At 42.5% G+C, this 25,258-nt stretch overlaps 1 protein-coding gene across 12 annotated transcripts in view; it reads left to right on the forward strand.

The window, feature by feature from the left end:
- Nucleotides 1-25,258, forward strand: part of LOC135547311 (peripheral plasma membrane protein CASK) — a 203,510-nt gene that overhangs the window by 992 nt on the left and 177,260 nt on the right. The window lies entirely within an intron of this gene.

Raw genomic sequence — 25,258 nt, forward strand, 5'->3', positions numbered from 1 at the left:
TACCACGTCTGAGTTACAGATTTTAATTCATAGCCTTCAATCTCCTGTGCAAGATGCAAGTCTTCCATGTTACACATTCCTCTATTAGCAATGTCAGATAGGTAATGACCTGTGATTTCTTATAGGTATGAGTCATGTGCAATCAATGTGTCATGTTGTACTAGAAGGCTATCTGCATATTGTCACTTGCAGTTGTGACTAGGCTACATGCAAATGTGACAATATAATCTTTCCTCATTTGCTCACTCCCAGGAAATCCAATTATTTCAGAGCCAATGAAAATGCATGATTACTTCTCTGTGGATGAATTTATCTTCCTTCTTATGTTGTGGGTGCATACTTCTTTCCTGCAGTGACAGCAAATGTCTGTTCTATGATCTTTATTCTATTCTATTCTACATGTTGTAAGTGGGCCTCCTCCACAGCTGCGGTGTGGGTCTGATTCTCTCAGTCTGGGATGATGAGGACACATCAGAATGATGATTATGGTGAATGAATAGGGATTCGGCTTCAAGTCCCAATGCATTACAACCCTGTCGGTCTGTATAGTCAATCATTGCCTTGGTGTCCTGTTTAGATGTAGGCTACTCCACTCTAGCATTTGCATAATAGTTGCACAGTAATTACATAGTCATTAGGTTGAGTGTAATTACACAATTGGAAAGGGACTTTTACATTACTCTAAACAACAGCAAAACGAGTGTTCTTAAATACACTATACAGAAGGCTATCCGTGCATTAGATTTAGTACATTGGATAGTAGGTTTTCAGGCAGTTAGCAAGAGCCTCTCCCTGAAAATCAGGTCTTGAAAATCAGGTGTGAAACCAAAGGCGGAAACACATCAATCATCATATTGACGGGATCCGGGCTGGGTTGGCTTTGTTGACAGTGGTCACTGTGTGACTGTGTGTGTGTGTGTTGTATGTACTGACACTGTATTTTAGGGCTGGGCGGTATCCAGATTTCCATACCTTTCATAACGTGACTGTGCGACCCCCCCCCCCCACACACACACAAAAAATGTCACTTACCAGTATACTAACAACATGCTAACAAGTACTAAGGAATCCCCATACCGGATGCAAGGTAAATGCTAATGAGCGCATGCAAACATTTACCACTAAGAGAGACAACCCAGCTTATAAAGTTATGCAAGTATATAAAAAGGCAGTTTGCACCACCCACAAAACATATATTAGACAGCAGGATCTTTATCCAGGAGGCGATTGTCTCTGCTGCTGTTACGAAAAAGCTTAGCCACTTATGTTAGCAAAACCTAGCGGTAGAGAGTTTAATTTACGCACGTAGATAGTTAACTTAATGGTTATACGATATATAGCTGGCAAACTTTAGTAGTGTATTTCAGACAAATGTAACTTGATCACCTCACTAAGTTGCGCTGCAGGAGTGACTCACCTCACAAAGCTCCCATTTTGCTTGTCCCTCTTTGTAAAAAAAACATATGTGGCTGGCTCAAATATCTGTTTTGGGAAACTAGTAACGGAACGCTTCATAATGAAAAATAATCTAACGGGCGAAATGTTGAGAGCATTCTACTTGATGTTTTACCTAGTGCACAAGGTGACTGCAGGTATTTCTGTAAAAAGTTTAAATAACGTCAAAGGCGGTATTGGAAAAGTCATGCAGAGGGTATTTCAAAATACCCAAGTTACGGTATAACGCCCAACCCTAGTGTGTACTGACTGGGCACTGGGCCTACTGTAACATGTTTAGGCAGGCCTGAAACCTGTGTGAGAAATGTAAAAAGACACTGACAGACAAAATACCTGTCTCTGTACTTGATATCCGGAGGAGTTAGGTACACACACATTAAACAAACATTTGTAGGATGAAGTTTCCCCTAGACACTGGTATATGGTCAGTTAAGCATTTTACCCCCGATGGTTAAGGTCAGGATTGGGGAAGGCGTTATCTGATCCACGATCTGTGTTTCGTGGCAGCTGCTATCATACCAGCCTAGTCCCAATCCAGCCCAACAGCCGATCGGTCAGAACAGATATTGAAAGAGACAAGACTACAATAGTAAAGTCGAACACTTCAAATCTCCGCTTGTTAGCTGCACTCACAGACACACACTCATTTTGTTTCTGTCAATTCCAGTGTGGTTTACAACACTTGAACAACATTTGAATAATCAACATCAGTCTTTGGTTCCTGCTAGACTACAGAGCTTTGTTTAATGGAGCGGTGAAGTAGACTGTTGATTTGATCCTTTGAGAAAAGAGATGAACAAAGGGAATGGGGAAACCCTACCAAATAACCACACAGCCGTTTGCAAAGGCGTCACTTTAAAAGCCTAATGCTCCAGATCGTCAGGGTTTTATGTCGAGGTTAGATGCACAGTGATACTATAGGCCTATATATAGGTCAGCTTAACGCTGGACTGTGTGTGGAAGAGTAGGGTTTTTGCAGTGTGCTGTCCCAGAGTATGTGTGTGAATGAGATTTTGGCACGTGTGTGTGTGTGAGCGGGATTTAGGCCTAAGCTCTCAATTTTAGAACACTGACCTCAGGCACAAATCCTGTCTTGTCTGTCAGCGAGTGTGTTGGTGTTTGTTATGTGAGAGTGCATGTTTGTGTGTGCATGTGGCATGTTGCTGTTAGATTGATTCACTCTGTTCCCAAGACTGCAGGGGAATGGGAGGTGAAGAAGGGAGGGAGGGAAAAGGCGGGATGTGTTGGGAGTTTGTAGCAGAAAGAAGTCCAATAGTTTTACTTTGAGATGGACTCTACCTTCAGGCTACTCTCTTTTATTATCAGGCCTCTGATCAACTCAGAACAATGGATGGGTGTGAGTGTGTGTGAGCATGTGTGGGTTGTGTGGTGAGGGGCCATAATTAGTGCTCTGTAATAGAGGTTGACCGATTTATGATTTTTCAACGCCGATAGCGATTATTGGAGGACCAAAAAAGCTGATACAGATTAACCGGCCAATTTAAAAAAATTGAAGAAAAAAAAATGTATTTGTAATAATGACAATTACAACAATACTGAATGAACACTTATTTTAACTTAATATAATACATCAATAAAATCCATTGAGCCTCAAGTAAATAATGAAACATGTTCAATTTGGTTTAAATAATGCAAACATGCTATGTAAGAAAGCTAACGTTTCAGTTCCTTGCTCAGAACATGAGAACATATGAAAGCTGGTGGTTCCTTTTAACACAAGTCTTCAATATTCCCAGGTAAGAAGTTTTAGGTTGTAGTTATTATAGGAATTATAGGACTATTTCCCCCTATACTATTTGTATTTAATCAACCTTTGACTATTGGATGTTCTTATAGGAACATTAGTATTGCCAGTGTAACAGTATAGCTTCTCCTCGCTTCTCCCTGGGCTCGAACCAGCAACACAACGACAACAGCCACCATTGAAGCAGTGTTACCCATGCAGAGCAAGGGGAACAACTACTAGAAGGCTCAGAGCGAGTGATGTTTGAAACGCTATTAGCGTGCGCTAACTAGCTAGCCATTTCACTTTGGTTACACCAGCCTCATCTCGGGAGTTGATAGGCTTGAAGTCATAAACAGCGCAATGCTTGATGCACAACGAAGAGCTGCTGGCAAAACGCACGAAAGTGCTGTTTGAATGAATGTTTACGCGCCTGCTTCTGCCTACCACCGCTCAGTCAGATATTTAGATACTTGTATGCTTGTATGCTCAGTCAGATTATATGCAACGCAAGACACGCTAGATAATATCTAGTAATATCATCAACCATGTGTAGTTAACTAGTGATTATAATTGATAGTTTTTTATAAGATGAGTTTAATGCTAGCTAGCAACTTACCTTGGCTTACTGCATTCTCGTAACAGGCAGTCTCCTTGTGGAGTGCAACGAGAGAGAGGCAGGTCGTTATTGCGTTGGACTAGTTAACTGTAAGGTTGCAAGATTGGATCCCCTGAGCTGACAAGGTGAAAATCTGTCGTTCTGCCCCTGAACAAGGCAGTTAACCCACCGTTCCTAGGCCGTCATTGAAAATAAGAATGTGTTCTCAACTGACTTGCCTAGTTAAATAAAGGTTTAATTGTTATTATTATTTTAAATCGGCGCCCAAAAATACCGATTTCCGATTGTTATGAAAACATGAAATCGGCCCTAATTAAATCGGCCATTCCGGTGTGTGCATGGTTGTGGGTGGGCCAGTTGCATGTGACAGCTCAGGCAGATGATGTCAGTGTCAATATGGACTGTAGAATAAGAGCTGCATACAGTTCTGCTTATCCTGCTGTTTGGACCTCAGCGTTATTTAATTAGAACAGCCTTTATTTACAAGTGTTGCGTGATGCCTACATGCTACACACTATCTCTTTCTCGCTCACAGACAGACAGACAGACAGACAGACAGACAGACAGACAGACAGACAGACAGACAGACAGTAGTCAGTAGGCCATGCAGTAGTCTCAGGCCTCGTACAGTAAACTATAATCCGGTGTAGTTCAACCCAGCCCAGCTCCATCAAGCCTCTTATCCATCTCTGCATGGGCAGCTTCAAAGGAGACTGAATAGGAAGTAATATACTCCTCTCAATGAATCAATGCACTCACAGGCCTGCCTAAAGTCTCACTGTATATTTAACAATGTCCTCACTGTGGATTTAACAATGGGGCTTGTCCTTTACCGCACAGTGAAGTGGGTCTACTTTAAAGTGAATAGTGAATTACTGTCCATTTGCATTACCTTAGTCAGGGACTCAGACAGGCTTAATAAAGAGCCAATATGTAATCACTTTGCAGGGTGTGGGCACGAGTGTGGCACGAGTGTGGAAGTGTGTGTAATGGGAGTCAGTAATGTGTGTGTGTGTGGCCATACTATAGCCTGCCAGTCCTGCCCTCGGGCCCTTACTCCACAAGGGGCTAAAGGGGGCTTACCCTCTCAGTTCACCTTGAGCCCCCTCAGTTGTAGTTTTATGTCCCTATTTAAGGACTCCTGAGTGGCACAGTGGTCTAAGGCACTGCATCACAGTGCTAGAGGTGTCACTACAGACCCGGGTTAGATCCTGGGCTTTATCACAACCGGCCGTCATCAGGAGTCCCATAGGGCGGTGCACAATTGGCCCGGCGCCATCCGGGTTAGGGGAGGGTTTTGCCGGGGGGGGAGCTTTACAAGTAGGCTGTCATTGTAAATAAGAATTTGTTCTTAACTGACTTGCCTAGTTCAATTAAAAAGCTAAAAAAGTTTACATGATTGAGTGTGTCAGCACAATGGACAGAGCGCGCCAATGTGTGTGTCTATGGAAAGCCACTGGGTGGCTAGGTATGAGTCCTTTGGGTTTCCATAAAAAGCGGGGTGGGGGGTGCTACTCATCTCTGTGGTAGGCAAAGTGAACAATGTGATACCTGTAATATTTAGATTTTTAAGGGCAGGCCCGCGCTGTGAAGTTTACCATTGAAGCTGCTTCACTCAACTCTGCCTCACACCCCGCCACTACCGAGTTTAGTTAGGTTCTTGGCTAACTGTAAAAAGGGTTAGTCTTATTAGCCTTAGCCTATTTAGCTAGCTCAAACCAGCTAATCTGCCACGATGGATATCAGAAATGAACTTTGCCAAGTACCCCCCAAAAAGGAGAAGGAGAGCAACAGCAGCAGCATCAAACCACTGAGGCTGCCACCAAGCCCAGCAGCGATGATGCTGTGTGTGCAGAGCCTACAAACCCTTCCACAAGCGGCGCCAGGATAATGGCTCCACAGCCGCCTCCATCTCCGACTGTTCATGATAATCTTGGAACAGAGGAGCCAGCCCAGGTTAAATCCAACCCTAGCCACAGGTTTTCTGTCCAAAAACATTAATTTAATAACAACTGGTTCATAGGAAGAGAATGACTGGAATACTTGGTTACTGCTGATGCAGCATTTTGTTTCTCAGTGTCGAAAGTTTTGTGTTTCCCAATGCTAACACAGACAAGGCCTTCACCCAAGCTGGCTATTCTTACTGGAAGAAAGCTGTTGATAGTACCAAAGATTTTGCTATGAACGCATCAAGCAAAGAGTCTTAGAAGCGGCTCTTGGATGCTGTCATCGATGAAATGTCAGTACGATTCAGGGAGGCCATGTGTGCCCTTGACCCCTAGAGTTCTGACTTTCCAGATGTTGAAAAAGGTGAAACCATTGCTCGATCTAAGCAAAATAGATTTGGTGGAAGCTGAGATTGGTGTTGCTCCGCCCCTCTGGCTCCGATGAGGACAAATGGACCCCACTTGATATGCTGCAACGATTCTCTGAGCCTCTCTCCTCTATGCCGACCGTGCTTACTGCACTGAAACATGGACTGACTTTTGGGGCGTCCACAGCTACATGCGAGAACACATTTTCCACTTTGACAAACGTGTTCAGTCCGCACAGAAGAGGCATTCTACACCCGAGGAAAGCTCTCCTAATCCAACTGGCATTTGAGGGGGATATTACAAGAAGATTTCAGGGAAAATAGAATGATCGATTACTCAGGAATTTCCACAGATCATCAAGGAGGCTGCTACTCTTTTGAAAAGGTAAGATTGAAACAATCTAGCTGGTTGTTTATTATAAACATCTTTCTTTTCGTGTGTAGCCCGCTGTCCATGGTGCTGATAGAGCGCAGTGGCAATTTCTTGACATTGAACCTGTCACTTCATAGTCAAAAGCGTTTGAACTTTTATGTTTATTGTGGTATAGTATGATACAAGCAGAATTCAATATAATTCCAATTAAGAACCCAAATGATGTCCCTGTGTGTAGCTACATATGTACATATGTTTCATTATAGAAATGGATACATTCAATTATTGTTTACTTGATAGCCTATTAGTTTTCGTTTCTGTACGTGTAGGAAGTGTGTTTATGATAGGCTGGCATTGCTTAATTAATTAGGTGGTTTCAAATTTGATTCACATAAGTGTATTGTGCCGTATGACAACATGTTGAACTCATGAGCGAGCTGAAAGATTTTCCATGTTTGCCTTTATAGGCTTATTCATTTGGCAAGCAGCTGTGCATGGCTGCATCTCACTGTAGTAGGCTGTAGGCTATTTGGGTCTCAATTCTCCTTTTGTTTACTGCGTTTGTTTATTGTTAATGTAACTAGCCTACATATAGATTGTGTCATGCATTTATCGATCTGATATTTTGTTTACTAGGACTTCTACTTGGTACCACTTTTTTGTTCTGTTCTCATTAATTCGTTCACATTCACAGATGTTGGTATTCTAAGCCAAAACTGCTATTTAGTATTTTTGTTTCCATGCATGAATAACTAGGCTACTAATTTTAGCATCATTCACACCCTCTTACACCTCTAAATATTTCAAGACTAAAAGTGTTGAAAGTATTAGCAAAAAGTAGTACTAAAATACATTTGATGTAGTCCTTGGCCTATATTCTAATCTGACCTAGGTGCAGGTCATGTTTGTCTTCACATTTCCATCTCTGGTAAACACACACTAAATAGAATCAATGTTTATTTGTCACATGCACAGGATATAGAAGGTGTAAACAGGGAAATGGTTACTTGCATAGTGGAGTCTTTTGTCTAGACATGTAGCTAGGTAGTTAGCTAGCTAAACAAGGAACCATAATCCCAACCCATACTACTAGCAATAGAAAATTATTGTCATAGCTAGCCACCATGCATGAATCTGCAGGTAGCAAAAGCTAACCAACTAGTTTCAATTTGATCTAGCTATCTAACATTAGGCTGTAAATAACAATGCAAATAGATTTCTAAAATATGAATAAAATTACCATACAGATCAACATTAGCTAACTAGCTCACAGTACGCTTTAACTTGCAATAAAAACAACTTTCTGACAAAATTAGATGCCATGGTTGCCCTTAGTTTGAAGATGTAATCCAGAGACAGGTGTTGGGCCAGCCTGTCACTCAATCAATGTAATTTTTTTGCTATTTTTATATAGGTACAAAAAAATAAAACTGAGGGAGTAAGCACCCTTGTGGAGACGGGCCTGAGGGCAGGACTGACAGACTTATGTATGGCCACACACACACTCCTTCCTACCATTAACACACACTTCCACACTCGTGCCCACACCCTGCACAGTGATTACATATTGGCTCTTTATTAAGCCTGTCTGAGTCCCTGACTAAGGTAATGCAAATGGACAGTAATTCACTCTATTCATTTTAAAGTAGACCCACTTCACTGTGTGGTAAAGGACACGCCCCATGGTTAAATCCACAGTGTAGACATTGTTAAATATACAGTGAGACTTTAGGCAGGCCTGTGAGTGCACTGATCCATTGAGAGGAGCATATTACTTCCTATTCAGTCTCCATTGAAGCTGCCCATGCAGAGATGGATAAGAGGCTTGTGGAGCTGGGCTGGGTTGAAATAGTGACTTGCGACATATGCCTAGCTTCTTGAAACGGGTCACGTATTCATTACCAAAAGGGGCCTTGCTGTAGGACACTGTCCATTGTGCTGGTACAGCACAGCAGAGATAGGCTACAGATTTCAAAAGCACTCAATGATCTTGGAGTCTTGGCATTTAAACTTTATGCTGCATCCGAACACACCATTGGGTGCACACTGCCTCCCCTACAGGACATCTTCAACACCAGGTGTCGCAGGAAGGCTAAGAAGATCATCAGGGACCCAAGCCATGCCCTGTTCTCCCCACTTCAATCATTCAGACACAGGCAGTGCAGGAGCGTCATGGCAAAAACTGAAAGACTGGCCGATAGTTTCTACCCTCAGAACATCAGGCTGCTGAATAGCCACCACTAGTCAGCTACTGCTCCACCCTCCCCTGCTTCTCCCCCTATGGACATGAATCTGAATCAGTTTTTTTTGGTATGGTGTGATTATATAAGCAGAATTCAATATAATTTCAGTGCAAGAATCCCCCTAAAAATTGACCTCTCGCTGATTAAAAAAAAACAACAAAAAAACACACCCACACACCAACATTTTCTGGGGATCAAAAAGGGGCTTGGGTGGTGGGCTTGGCAGGGGGCGTGGCAATGGGTGTTTTCGGCCCGGGTACATTTTTGAGAGATATTTAGTAGTCCCAATCTTAATGGTGTAGAGGAATTTTTGCATTTTTAAGTCAATTTCATGCAATTCTACACATTTCTCTATGTAGCTCAGATAATTATCTTGTGGTTTTAAAGCTAATTTCCTGCAATTCCTTGGTATAAACAGTGTTATGGAAGAGCAGAAGTCCATTTGCATTAGCATTAGTGTAGGTGATTAGGTTAGCAACAATATTATGACTCAAAGCAGACATGTGTCCCCCATTGAATGCATAAGATTCCTTGCTGACAGCAGGAAAGCAGTGAACAGCTTGTTGACGGATGTCACTATGGTGACCCAAGGCTCTTTGGCACTGGGATCCAGTGGGATCCAGGCCCTACAGTGTTCAGATAATCACATGATAGTTAAGAGAAACCAAACGTCTCTTGCATTGATAAGAATGCATATTTCTTGTGTTGTGCATCTATTATTTACCATGCAATTAACATGCCCATATTGGAATTGATTGACCCGTTTCAAGAAGCTAGGCGTTGAAAGATATAACTTTAGCCATCGAGAACTACAAAAGTTTTACGACTTTTCTCAAGAACGTTGATGCCCTGAATTTAGCAGGCACTATCGACAGATAAGTTGGGAAAGGTTGTGGTGGGCTACTTTCTGCACAGGCCACGGTCAGCGTGAACTGGAGTGACTTGGCACAATGCTGGCCAAAGAAGATGTAGCTACAAACAAAACTAGAGGTCGATCAATTATGATTTTTCAATGCCGATACCGATTTATTGGAGGACCAAACAAAGCCAATACCAATTAATCGGCCGATTTGTTTTATTATTATTATTTTTGTTTGTTGTAATAATGACAATTACAACAATACTGAATGAACACTTATTTGAACTTAATATAATACATCAATAAAATCAATTTAGCCTCAAATAAATAATGAAACATGTTCCATTTGGTTTAAATAATGCAAAATAATGTTGGAGAAGAAAGTAAAAGTGCAATATGTGCCATGTAAAAACACTAACGTTTAAGTTTCTTGCTCAGAACATGAGAACATATGACAGCTGGTGGTTCCTTTTAACATGAGTCTTCAATATTCCCATGTAAAAAGTTGTAGGAATTATAGGACTATTTCTCTCTATACCATTTGTATTTCATATACCTTTGACTATTGGATGTTCTTATAGGCACATTAGTATTGCCAGTGGAACAGTATAGCTTCCGTCCCTCTCCTTGCCCCTACCTGGGCTCGAACCAGGAACACATCGACCACAGCCACCCTCGAAGCATCGTTACCCATCACTCCACAAAAGCCGTGGCCCTTGCTGAGCATGGGGAACAACTACTCCAAGTCTGAGCTTAGTGATGTCACCGATTGAAACGCTATAAGCGCGCACCCCGCTAACTAGCTAGCCATTTCACATCGGTTACACCAGCCTAATCTCGGGAGTTGATAGGCTTGAAGTCATAAACAACTCAATGCTTGAAGCATTGCGAAGAGCTGCTGGCAAACCCACGAAAGTGCTGTTTGAATGAATGAGTACGAGCCTTTGAAAATTGAATGTGTTCTTAACTGACTTGCCAAGTTAAATAAATGTGTAAAAAAAATGGGCCAAATCAGTGTCCAAAAATACCAATTTCCCATTGTTATGAAAACTTGAAATCGGCCATTCCGATTAATCGGTCGACCTCTAACAAAATGGTTAAAGGGTTCCAGTCTGCCGTGATTCGTTCATCCATGTATACTGGTAAGAGTCTAGCTACATTTTCAGATAGTATACGTTTATCATTTTGTGAAAGTCGTTTTCATTGCAAGTTAAAGCGTACTGTTAGCTAGCTAGCGAGCATTAGCTAGCTAACATTGAACCAAGTTGGTTAGATTTAGATACCTGCAGATTCATACTACAGCTATGACAATGTTTGTATTGGTAGTAGTATGAGTTGGGATTATGCCGGTTCATTGTTTCACTTTGCCAGATGATTATGACCCATGAAGTTAGCCAGGTATGTGTGTCTGGGGGTGATTATGGCCATCTATTGTATTTCATGAACATGTGTACAAGTCTAGACAATAGTGACCCATATACTTAGCAAGATGTGGCTGGGGGATGGTTATAGCATTTCTTTCACGTGACCCATCAATTTAGACAAATGTGTCTGGGTAATCATCTAACAATGATAAAATACTTATACAATATTTTTATCTGGACACTTTATTTGTGATATTCCTACTATGCAAGTAACCGTTTCACTGAACCATTTACACCTTCTGTATCCTGTGCATGTGACACATAAACATCAATTTTATTTTATATAGTGTGTTTACCAGAGATGATAATGTGAAGAACAACATGACCTGCACCAAAGTCGTTTTAGGATATAGGCCAAGGACTAGAAAAAGTATATTTTTATCTGGAGTTTTTCCTTATTGTAGGCTACTACTTTTACCACTTTTAGTCTTGAAATCTTTGGTTGTTTACTACACTACTCACTCTGTTTAGCACATGGCCTCTCATGTGAATCCTTGAAGAGATGGGTGGGGCTAAGGCTTAAGCGGGTGTGAACGATGCTGAATGGGTGTAGACAAAGAAGAGCTCTCCAGTAGGTATACCAAAATATTCAAGGCAAATTTTCTCAATAGTGGGGTCACGAGTTTATCAACTTTCAAAGCAGAATTACTTTCCCATTGTTCCTCAACTGCAGTGTATGATATACACTTTTCTAGCTTTGAGTCTCTACTTTAAACTAAAGTTAAAAACACAATTTAAAATCTTGCTGCATTGTACCGAATTTAGGTGGTGGGTCACATATGGCCCTTAGCCTAGAGTTCAGGTGAATTTGTTAATATATTTTTTAATTTAACCTTTATTGAACTAGGCAAGTAAGATAAGAAAAAATTATTATTTACAATGAAGGCCTACCCCGGCCAAACCCGGACGACATTGGGCCAATTGTGCACAGCCCTATGGGACTCCCAATCACGGCCGGATGTGATGCAGCCTGGAATTGAACCAGGGACTGTAGTGACGCCTCTTGCACTGAGATGAAGTGCCTTAGACCGCTGCGCAACTCGGGAGCGCAACATCCTCAAACACACAGCCTTTATAAGGGGCCTTCATCCACACTGTGTGCAGTTGAAGTCGGAAGTTTACATACACCTTAGCAAAATACATTTAAATTCCCTGTCTTAGGTCAGTTAGGATCACCACTTTATTTTAAGAATGTGAAATGCTTTGTGAGGGGCTTTGAGGGCTTTGTGATGGCCACTCCAATACCTTGACTTTGTTGTCCTTAAGCCATTTTGCCACAACTTTGGAAGTATGCTTGGGGTCATTGTCCATTTGCAAGACCCATTTGCGCCCAAGCTTTAACATCCTGACTGACTGTCTTGAGATGTTGCTTCAAGATATCCACATAATTTTCCATCCTTATGATGCCATCTGTTTTTTTAAAGTGCACCAGTCCCTCCTGCAGTGAAGCACCCCCACAACATGATGCTGCCACACCTGTGCTCCACGGTCGGGATGGTGTTCTTCAGCTTGCAAGCCTCCCCCTTTTTCCTCTAAATATAACGATGGTCATTATGGCCAAACAGTTCTATTTTTGATTCATCAGACCAGAGGACATTTCTCCAAAAAGTACGATCTTTGTCCCCATGTGCATTAGCAAACCGTAGTCTGGCTTTTTTATGGTGGTTTTGGAGCAGTGGATTCTTCCTTGCGGAGCGGCCTTCCAGGTTATGTCAATACAGGACTTGTTTTACCTTGGATATAGATACTTTTGTACCTGTTTCCTCCAGCATCTCCACAAGGTCCTTTGCTGTTGTTCTGGGATTGATTTGCACTTTTTGCACCAATGTATGTCCATCTCTTTGAGACAGAATGTGTCTCCTTCCTGAGTGATATGACGGCTGTCTTGTCCCATGGTGTTTATACTTGCTCCCACGGATTAACCAGACTTGTGTAGGTCTACAATGTTTTTTTCTGAAGTCTTGGCTGATTTCCCCTTGATGTCAAGCAAAGAGGCACTGCGTTTGAAGGTAGTCCTTGAAATACATCCACAGGTACACCTCCAATTGACTCAAATGATGTCATAGAAGCTGGTTTCTTTTGATTTTCCCCTTGATGTCAAGCAAAGAGGCACTGCGTTCGAAGGTAGGCCTTGAACTACATCCACAGGTACACCTCCAATTGACACAAATGATGTCATCAGAAGCTTCTAAAGCCATGACATCATTTTCTGAAATTTTCCAAGCTGTTTAAAGGCACAGTCAACTAAGTGTATGTAAACTTCTGACCCACTGGAATTGTGATACAGTGAATTATAAGTGAAATAATCTGTCTGTAAACAATTGTTGGAAAAATGACTTGTGTCTTGCACAAAGTAGATGTCATAACCGACTTTCCAAAACGATATTTTGTTAACAAGAAAATTGTGGAGGGGTTGAAAAACGAGTTTTAATGACTCCAACCTAAGTGTATGTAAACATCTGACTTCAACTGTATGTGTCAAGCACAGCCTCTCTGTTAGTTGTTTTCTGATGGGATAGGGGAGAATTCTGCTGAGAGGGTAGTTTTAGCACGCACAATTACCCAAAGACACTAGTGCAGTGTTCTCACATTTAGCTCCTGAAATCTTTATCCCTCATGTCAATTCCATGAAAACATGGTCTCTTGCAGCTCTATGTGTGCAGCGACAAGAAAAATGCTCCTTCCATCATGTTCACACATCCCTCTTAGGAACATATTAGGAAATTAAAGGTCCAATGTAGCCATTTTTATGTTTTTTGCTTCCATCCAGCCACAAGGATTAGTGAGGTCGATTAGGCTGTTAGGCGATTAGGCTCGCAGTTGACGTTCCAATTCATCCCAAGGGTGTTTGATGGGGTTGAGGTCAGGGCTCTGTGCAAGCCAGTCAAGTTCTTCAATACCAATCTCGACAAACCACTTCTGTATAGACCTCACTTTGTGCTCGGGGGCATTATCGTGCTCCAAAAGGAAAGGGCCTTCCACAAACTGTTGCCACAAGTTGGAAGCACAGAATCGTCTAGAATGTCATTGTATGCTGTAGCGTTGAGATTTCCCTTCCCTGGAACTAAGATCTCCCTTCACTGGAACCTAGCCCGAACCATGAAACAGCCCCAGACCATTATTCCCCCTCCCCCAAACTTTACATTTGGCACTATGCATTGGGGCATGTAGCGTTCTCCTGGCATCTGCCCCACCCAGATTCGTCCATCTGACTGCAAGATGGTGAAACGTGCTTCATCACTCCAGAGAACACATTTCCACCGCTCCGGAGTCCAATGGTGGTGAGCTTTACACCATTCCAGCTGACGCTTGGCATTGCGCATGGTGATCTGAGGCTTGTTTGCGGCTGCTCAGCCATGGAAACCCATTTCATGCAACCCCCGCAAACAGTTTTTGTGCTGACGTTGCTTTAAGAGGCAGTTTGGAACTCGGTAGTGAGTGTTGCAACCGAGGACAGACAATTTATTCGTGCTGCGCACTTCAGCACTCGGCAGTCCCGTTTTGTGAGCTTGTGTGGCCTACCACTTTGCGACTGAACCGTTGTTGCTCCTAGACGTTTCCACTTCACAATAACAGAACTTACAGTTCTAGCAGGGCAGAAATTTGATAAACCGACTTGTTGGAAAGGGGGCATCCTATGACGGTGCCACATTGTAAGTCACTGAGCTCTTCAGTAAGGCCATTCTACAGCCAATGTTTGTCTATGGAGATTACATGTCTGTGTTCTCGATTTTATACACCTGTCAGCAAGGGGTGTGGCAGAAGTAACCAAATCCACAAATTTGAAGGGGTGTCCACATACTTTTGTATAATATAGTGTATATATAAAACATGAAAATCAAGTTTTGGACTGCAGTTGGTCTTTAACATTGATTAAATGTTTTTCCAATTCCCATCAGACAGTCTGACAGTTGGCTACATGATTTAGCTTAGCAGCTAGCTTAGGAAGCCAGTGAAGAAATCCCCCCTCCCCCTACTTCCAGTTTCAGTGAAGAAGACACAATCATTACTGTCTGTCTAGCCAGGCTGAACTGAATGCTAGGCTAATGCAGACAGACAGCAGCACTTTTTCAGGTCACTAACCTCAACGCTTCATTACAGATAACGGCACACACTGTCTGATTGCTTTTTGCCGACATGATCGGAATTTGGAATTTTTATAATTTTTTAAAATTCTCTGGAATTTACAGAAGTATTTTACAATAACATCACAGGACTAGTTAGGAGGGAGGGAAGTGACAGGGCTGTGTCCTGATAGTGTAATATGTTTTTACTCACTTGTCTGCTGAGTGAAAAAACTTTGTATTTATACTCAAGTGCATCATAGTGCATTATATGGAGGTAAAGAAAGGAAAGGAGGCTTTTTAGGAAGGGACAGGGATTACTTCAAGGGTAAATCCAGTTGAATTCAGTCATTTTTTGCCCATGGAAGAATTGAATTCATGTTTGCCTGTGGAAGAAGTGAATTCATGTTTGCCTGTGGAAGAAGTGGTCAGAAAGTGACTTTTTGGACCTGAATGTCAAAACATTTAGTTGATAAAGATGCTAAGAATTGACCCATTTTGCATACTCCACCATACCATGAGACATCCATGTCTTCATCACTGGAAAATATAACAGTTGAGGTTGATGCAATTTAGAAGCGAGAGGTCTTCACAGGTTCAACAAGTTGGATAATAGTAATGGCCATACCACACCAAACCATCACAAAAGCCATTTAAAGCCATTCCAAATTCACATAGAAATGTGAGTTATAGATCTGTCATTGTCATTGAAAGCAAGTCTAAGAAGTGGTAGATCTGGTTTGTGTGCGCTATTTCTGTGCTTCCTGTCATTAAGTTTTGTTTTTGCATCTTTTTACTTTTTGGTTTTGTATAATACCTTTAAACTGCTGAAAATACAATATTTTTGGTTGTCGAAACGATCTTTCACAGTGGTTTAGATGGCACAATTATTTTGTCACAAACTGTAATTAGACACTTTTATTTGCAACCAGGAAATGGCGCAGCCATTTCTGAATATTGCACCTTTACTTTATTAGGGTTATATCAAAGTAAGTCAAGTCATTATTTATAGGGAAAAAAATCGAATAGGTTATTATATTGAGGCATTACATTACGTTTTGCCCTTTTCATGGTTTGAGGCAAATCAACAACAGTTGGAACTTAATTTTGGAACTTAATTTTGCCAAAGAAAATGGCTCAACAGAATGAAACAAAACACATTATTTAAAGAACTGGTTTAAACCTTCACAGCAGCAATTTCCAACATAGGTGAGATGTCTACCATAGGCCTACCCAACAAATGACAGTAATAGGTGAATGTTATTTATTTTACAACAGGCCTGCTTTTAACCTATTTTAAACTAAATACGGAGCACAATATTAAAAAGACAGTTCGAACTTAATTTAACAAAAATGTCTCAACAAAACAGATCCTGCTTATTGTTTGAGAATGAAAACATTTTTATAAGCACCACGCAACCACAAGTTGGATGAACAATTTCAGAAATTCAGCTGTTTTTCATCTTTCGGTCCCCCACTTCACCCGCCTCCTCAAGGTTCGTTTTTGTGAAGAAGGAGGGAGGTCTGCACCCGTGCGTGTTCGAGATCTCAATCAAATCACGGTCAGGTACAGTTACCCGCTACCTCTCATCGCCACGGCGATTGAGTCAATGCACGGTAGCGCTTCTTCACTTAACTGGATCTCAGGAGCGCGTTCAACCTGGTGCGTATCCGGGAGGGAGACGAGTGGAAAACGGCGTTAAGTACCACCTCAAGGCATTATGAGTACCTCGCCATGCCGTACGGGTTGATGAATGCTCTATCATTCTTCCAATCATTTGTGAACGAGATCTTCAGGGACCTGCACCGGCAGGGTGTAGTGGTGTATATCGATGACGTTCTGATAAACTCTGCTACATGCTCCGAGCATGTGTCCGAGCATGCGCAGGGTACTTGGACAACTGTTGGAGCATGACCTGTACGTCAAGGCTGAGAAATGCCTGTTCTTTCAGCAGGCCGTCTCCTTCCTAGGGTAATGCATTTCCACATCAGTGGTGGAGATGGAGAGTGACCGCATTTTAGCCGGGCGTAATTGGCCGACTCCCACCACGGTAAAGGAGGTGCAGCGTTTTTTAGGGTTTGCCCATTACTACCGGATAATCTCTGGGGTTTTGGCCAGGTGGCTAATCCCATTACCTCACTGCTGAAGGGGGGTCCCGTACATCTGCAGTGGCTGAGGCGGACAGGGCTTTTGGGCAACTAAGAGCTCTGTTTACCTCTGCTCAAGTGCTGGACCATCCGGATCCCGCTCTGGCGTTCATAGTGGAGGTGGACATGTCCGAGGCTGGGATAGGACTGTGCTCTCTCAGCGCTCAGGCACGCTACCGAAGCTCCGCCCTGTGCTTTCTTCTCAAAGAAGCTCAGCCCGGCGGAGCGGAACTATGATGTGGGGGACCGGGAGCTGTTGGCTGTGGTTAAAGCTTTGAAGGCATGGAGACATTAGCTTGAGGGGGCTAAACGCCCTTTTCTCATCTGGACTGACCACCGCAACCTGGAGTACATCCGGGCAGCGAGGAGACTGAACTCTCGTCAGGCAAGTTGGGCCATGTTCTTTACCCATTTTGTGTTTACCCTGTCCTACAGACCTGGTTCCCAGAATATGAAGGCAGACGCACTGTCCCGGCTGTATGACACAGGAGCGGCCCATGGATCAGACTCCCATACTCCCGGCCTCCTGCCTGGTAGCGCCGGTCGTGTGTGAGCTGGACGCCGACATTGAGCAGGTGTTGCACACAGAGTCCGCTCCCCTCCCGTGTCCCGTCGGGCGTCTGTACGTTCCGTCTGCTGTCCGTGACCACACGTCACCCTCCTCTGGTCATCTGGGGATCGGTCGGACGGTGCTCTCTGACTGGGAAGTACTGGTGGCCCACCTTGGCAAAGGACGTGAGGGTTTATATTTCCTGCTCGGTGTGCGCCCAGAGCAAGGCTCCTAGGCACCTGCCCAGAGGTAAGTTACAACCCTTACCTGTTCCACAACGGCCATGGTCGCAGCTGGTGGTAGATTTCCTGAACGACCTTCATCCCTCACAGGGTAACACCGCGATCCTGGTCGTTGTGGATTGTTTTTCTAAGTCCTGTCGTCTCCTCCCTCTGCCTGGTCTCCCTACGGCTCTACAGACTGCGGAGGCCTTGTTTACACACGTCTTCCGGCACTACGTGGTGCCTGAGGATATAATGTCTGATCTGGGTCCCCTGTTCACGTCGAGGATATGGAAGGCGTTCATGGAACGTCTGGGGGTCTCGATCAGCCTTACCTCGTGTTTTCACCCCGAGAGTAACGGGCAGGCGGAGAGAGTAAACCAGGATATGGATAGGTTTCTGAGGTCCTATTGGAAGGACCGGCCGGGGAAGTGGGCAGCATTTGTGCCTTGGGCAGAGATGGTCCAGAACTCGCTCCGCCACTCCTCTACTAACCTCACCCCTTTCCAGTGTGTATCAGCCGGTTCTGACTCCTTGGCATCAGAGTCAGACGAGGCTCCTGCGGGGGACGCCGCCCATGTCCACCTTCAGCATGCCACGGTTCCTCCGTCCCCTCTGGACATCGAGGGGGCCCCGGCGTACTCCGTTCGTTCCATCCTGGATTCAAGGCGTCGGACGGGGGGCCTTCAGTACCTCGTGGAGTGGGAGGGGTACAATCCGGAGGAGAGGTGCCGGGTTCCGGTGGCGGATGTGTTGGACCCTGAGCTGCTGCGGGAGTTCCACCGTTGCTGGCCAGATCACCCTGCGCCTCACCCTCCAGGTCGTCCCTGAGGCCGAGGGGGGGGGTGTGTGTGTGTGTACTGTCACAACTTCCGGCGAAGTCGGCTCCTCACCTTGTTCGGGCGGCGTTCGGCGGACGACGTCACCGGCTTTCTAGCCATCGCCGCTCCATTTTCCATTTGTTTTGTCTTGTTCCCTTCACACCTGAATTTCATTCCCTAATCACACTGCATGTATTTATTCCTCTGTTCCCCTCCATGTCTTTGTGTGAAATTGTTTTTGTTTCATGTTCGTGTGTACCCGCCATGCTGGGGTTTTCCCCGTTATTCCGTTGCTTTTCACAAGGGATGTTGATTGTACAACATTTGCTACATTTTTGTGACTGTTTCGCATATAGCACTTTTACCTTTGGCTGGAGGTTTTGACGCAGTAGCGTCTGTCTGTTTTATTTGCCTTTGCCTTAATAAAGTGTGCGCCTGTTCACAATTCTCTGCTCTCCTGCACCTGACTTCTGCACTAGTAGCGCACACCTTGACAGTACTCTTTCTCCTTTCTCCTATTGTTTTACTTTAATGAAAAATGCCTACATGTTTGCAATCAACAGTAGCCTAGGCTCCTTTCACTCGCTCTTTGTTGTGCCTCTGCACCAGGTGTACTTTTAGATTTTTTTTAGATAATTCACTTTAAAAGTTACATTTGTTTTTATTTAACACCATTTTTCCCCATTTTTTCACAGAAATGTGAAAATAGTTTCACAACCCTGCTTGTAAGCTTTTAAATGATATTGTAACGGCGTTCTTTTTTTGTTGAAGGAGAGTCGGACCGAAATGCAGCGTGTAAGTTACTCATGTTTATTAATGAAGACAAACGAACGAACTAAACACGAATAACTACATAAATACAAAAAACAACAAACAGAACAAAACCTAATACAGCCTGACTGGTGCACACTACACAGAGACAGGAACAATCACCCACGAAATACAAGGCGAAAACCAGGCTACCTAAATACGGTTCCCAATCAGCGACAACGAGAATCACCTGACTCTGATTGAGAACCGCCTCAGGCAGCCAACCTATTAACACACACACACCCCTAATCAACTACAATCCCAAACACTACAAACCCCAATACGAAAAAACAATACATAATAACCCCATGTCACACCCTGGTCTGACTAACTAATAAACTAAAACACAAAATACTAAGACCAAGGCGTGACAGATATCAATCTCAACTGTTTATCTTTTCCGGTGATGAAGACTCATGGTCTGCAAAAATGGCAGTGGGGAAGAAAGTACCCACTTGTCATACTTGAGTAAATGTGAAGATGCTTTAATAGAAAATGACTCAAGTAAAAGTTACTCCGTAAAATACTGCTTGAGTAAAAGTTCAAAAGTATTTGGTTAAAAATATACTTAAGTATCAAAAGTAAATGTGATTGCAAAATATACTTAAGTATCAAAAGTAAAATGGCAAGTATAAATCATTTCAAAGCAAAACAGACGGCCACATTTTCAACTTTTATATTTATTTACGGATAGCCAGGGGCACGCTCCAACTCTGAGACATCATTTACAAACGAAGCATGTGTTTAATGAGTCTGCCAAATCAGAGGCAGTAGGGATGACCAGGGATGTTCTCTTGCTTGATAAGTGTGTGAATAAGACAATTTTCCTGTCCTGCTAAGCATTCAAAATGTAATGAGTACTTTTGGGTATCAGGGAAGATGTATGGAGTAGAAAGTACTTAATTTTCTTCACGAATGTAGTGAAGTAAAAGTTGTCAAAAATATGAATAGTAAAATACAGATACCCCAAAAACCTTTTAAGTAGTACTTCAAAGTATTTTTACTTAAGTACTTTACACCACTGAAATAGGTCACCTTTATATCTTGAATGTTTTATCATTCAGGTTCAAAAAGTCACTTTCTGAGCACTTATACAAAGGGCAAATATGTATGGTAGGTTCCATTCAAATCAAAAGGGATGCTGTCATAGTGATTGAATTCAAATAGATTTACCCTCAAGGAAGGGATGAAGGATGGGCCATTGTCACAGATTCAGACCAGTGAAGCATGGAAGACGGTGGCAGGCAGAAACAGGCCAGTGCTCTTGTCTCTGTGTGTCTGTGGGTGTGTGGTCCAGAGACTGCATGCCCAGCAGGTCCTGTTGTCTGACGAGATGATTCATTTATTCATGAATTATTAATTCATTATCTTCCAGCTGCTCTAACAGTGTGTCATACGTGCATAATCTACAAGCAGATCACCCACATACCAGGAGTAAAATGTGGGGAATGAAAACATACACATTACACACATTGCCTCCCATAAACACACACTTACACACTCGTGCCCACCACCTAAGGTAATGCCAATGGACAGACAGACAGACAAACAGACAGACACACACTGTGTCACTAAGGGCCACCTCCCAACTCCTTGCATACTATCTATCCCATGCTGTCCTCCCCTGGCTCAAACATTGAGATCATTCCCTGCTCTCGTGTCCGGCCTCATCATCCCTCAATGACAACTCAGACTTTGACGCCTCGTCCATATGGACAAAATTACATAATCATTTGGGGACCAAAATGGCACTTTATCCTGAGTGATTCTGGTGGTGTCTGACTCGGAGTAAAATTAGGCAAGACATCCATCTGTCCAAGCTGCTAATACAGCCAGTTGTATTTTAGGAATAATTTCCCCTCCTTTCTTCCATCCCTCTCTGTTTGTTTTCTTTCTTCCATTTCCGGTGGGCCTTTTGAATCTCAAGTCATCTCCTCCCTCCCTGCCAAAACACACAGTAACCTGGGTTACCACCCTGGCTGCATACACACACACCCTAACTAACCTCGAGGAGCCATTTCCAAGGAAACCACCACTTTTCAGGATTGGAGCTATAATTCCCCTGCAAAAACACAAAAACACCAAATCACCATCCCTACAACCCACACAGAGGACATTCAGACCACTCCTTATAAATCCACATGGAATAAAGCACGTTTTAGTGCATTCCCAATTCAACTTTATTTTTTGTTCCCTGATATCTGCGTAATCTGATTGAGTTTACTCACATTCACAACGATCCTAGACATTCATTGTGTAGCCTACATCATGAGTTGCCTGTGTTATTGTCATTGATTGGCCTTCCTGGAAAAACAACCGGCTGGCGGCCACCCGGCTCAAAAGCTCAGTGTTGGAGTGAGCTGCAGGAGTAAGTAAGAAGGCAGTGAAATAAAAATGTTGCAAGTTCAGTTGTTTTTTGAGTCATCATTGTCATGCGTGTCAGTAAAGGCTTCCGAGGGCAACAAAAAACAACATGTGGCTCCAATCAGAGAGCTATTTGTTTATGCGGAGAGAGAAGAGGAAAGTGAAAATATGTGCTGTGTTTGAGAGAGGCTTCCCAGTTCCCACACTAGTGATGGTGGTTTTCGGGTTCTGAGAAGAAATGCAACAAGTCCATCTGCATAGCTTCAGCTCTGTTTAGAGTTACTTCAAAATCTAAAGTGATAAGCTAAAGGTGTTTTAAAATAGGGTATGCGTGTGTCGTGACGTGACTATCATTAATTATTTCATCAAATCAATTAACTAGGTTGCATTATTACGTGTTTACATTTATCATGTAACAATTAACTCGTTAGTAACTTGGGGCACCACAGAAAAACGTATTTAGCGAGTTACTATCTTCCAATTTAAACTCTTAAGATATATTCATATCTATAGATAAGTGACTTATTAATGTATTATTACCTCATCAGTCTCATTCTGAATGTCGTTGACCTCATAAACCTGCACAAACCCTAGCCTTAGTGATGATTCAGCGATACACAAATTGGCTTAATTATTTATTTACTAACTAAATAATCACACAGCAATACATAAACACACACACAGTATAGATGGTTGATTACTAACGTAATGCAATGAAACACAGTCCCTAGTGGACTTACCCGATATCAGGACTTGTTACACAATAGAAAGGGGGTGTGGAAAGATGAGGAGTAGGAGAGAGGAAGAGACTGGACTTATCGTACATACAGTTGAAAAATACGCTCACTGTAAATATGGATATTTAGCACCCTAACAACTGCTCATTCAGAAAAGGAATGCAATAAATATTTATGCATAGATGTCTTTCTCTGTCGTCTCTCTGTTGAACTCGATTGTTCAGTGTGATGGTTCAATGTAAGTCTCAGGTGGTCAACCAGAGGTCACAATGTTCATCGTAGTTGTAGGCTTCTTTTGTTCAGGAGTGTTCATTAGAATGGTTCCATCAGAGGTGTATCACACGGTGGTGATAGGGAAAAGTTCTTCTTTCCTGTCTGGGTCAATTGTTCTAGACTACTCTACTTTACATTACATTAGCTGCAGACTGACAATGTTTGGTATAGCCTTCAGAGGGTCTTACCATTTCCTGGTCTTGTAGTTTTAACCATTTCCAGCCATATAGCCACTGCTCCACGCTGTCTGGTCTGTAGAGATTTAACCATTGGTAATGTATTCAGCTCGCACTGCACGTAGACTGGTCTCAGTGGCTGATTATTCAGGGTACAGCTACAACCACTTTACACACCAGCAGCAACCCGGCATGTGTTGGTTTAATGTAAATTCTTCAGCGCCGACACAATGTCTGTGCTCACATGGGCGTGGTTACTGACTGGATAAAACTTTGACAACAATGATCTAATTTAGAAGGCTAAAATCACATTGTTATCACAAAAGTATTCTTATACTTAATAATTTATTTTATACAACATTTAGATGCAAACCGGACAACTCGGATGTGTACACTTCAGAGTTACAGTTATCTCCTTATACCATCCTTAAAACCTCTTTGGGCTGCAATCCCGTTAACGGGATGACATGACAACAGCCAGTGAAAGTGCAGGACTCCAAATTCAAAACAACAGAAATCTCATAATTAAAATTCCTCAAACATTCATGTATCTTATACCTTTTTAAAGGTAGTCTTGTTGTTAATCCCACCACAGTGTCCGGTTTTAAATAGGCTTTACGGCACCACAAATGATTATGTTAGGTCACCACCAAGCCACAGAAAATCACAGCCATTTTCCCAGCCAAAGAGAGGAGTTACAAAAAGCACAAATAGAGAACATGAATCAGTAACCTTTGATGATCTTCATCAGATGACACTCATAGGACTTCATGTTACAAAATACATGTATGTTTTGTTTGATAAAGTTCATATTTATATAAAATAATTTGAGTTTACATTGGCGCATTACATTCACTAGTTCCAAAAACATCCAGTGATTTTGCATAGCCACATCGATTCAACAGAAATACTCATCATAAATGTAGATAATACAAGTTAGACACATGGAATTATAGATATACCTGTCCTTAATGGAACCGCTGTGTCAGATTTCCCAAAAACTTTACGGAAAAAGCAAACCATGCAATAATTTGAGACGGCGCTCAGAACAATCAAGTCAAATTAGCCGTCAAGTTGTAGTCAACATAAACCATAAATTACATGTTAAATATTCCCTTACCTTTGATCTTCATCAGAATGCACTCCCAGGAATCCCAGGTCCACAAAAATCTTGATTTGTTCGATAATGTCCGTTATTTATGTCCAATTTGCTACTTTTGTTAGCGCGTTTGGTATACATATCCAAACACTCGTTCTGGTCAGCCGTTCTGGTCAGCGTTACGTTGGACAAAAACTTCAAAAAGTTATATTACAGGTTGAAGAAACATTTCAAACTAAGTACAGAATCAATCATTAGGATGTTTTTATCATTTATCTTCAATAAAGTTCCAACCGGAGTATTCCTTTGTGTCTTGAGGAGCCATAGAACGCAGGTCGCTATCATGTGAAATGCACGTGACCAGGAAATGGCTGAATGCCAGACACCTGATTCATTCTGCTGTCATTCAGTCCCACAACACAGTAGAAGCCTCATTCAAATTTCTATAGATGGTTGACATGGAAGCCCTAGGAAGTGCAACTTCATTAATAGCTCAAGGGGATTTGAATGAGAACTGTGTTGAATACATACCAACCTCAGTTTTCTCACTTCCTGTTTTGATTTCTCCTCAGGTTTTGGCCTGCCATATGAGTTCTGTTATACTCACAGACATCATTCAAACAGTTTTAGAAACTTCAGAGTGTTTTCTATCCAATACCAATAACAATATGCATATATTAGCAATTGAGACTGAGGAGCAGGCCATGTACTTTGGGCACCTTATTCATCCAAGATACTCAATACTGCCCGCCAGCCATAAGAAGTTAATGACATCACAAAATACTAAATGATATGACATGATTATTGTTTGGATCCCCACCAACTATTCCAAACGTTTGGACATTGGATTTCAAAACTAATGTTCCAATCTTTTGATGTTGACGGCACAGTCTCTGTGACACTCAGACATTCCATTCTCAATACTGCAGAGCCAATGGCAGCGTTTCTGCAAGGTATTTACGAT

Source organism: Oncorhynchus masou, chromosome 10 (genome assembly GCF_036934945.1).
Source record: "Oncorhynchus masou masou isolate Uvic2021 chromosome 10, UVic_Omas_1.1, whole genome shotgun sequence".
Taxonomy (NCBI): Eukaryota; Metazoa; Chordata; class Actinopteri; order Salmoniformes; family Salmonidae; genus Oncorhynchus; species Oncorhynchus masou.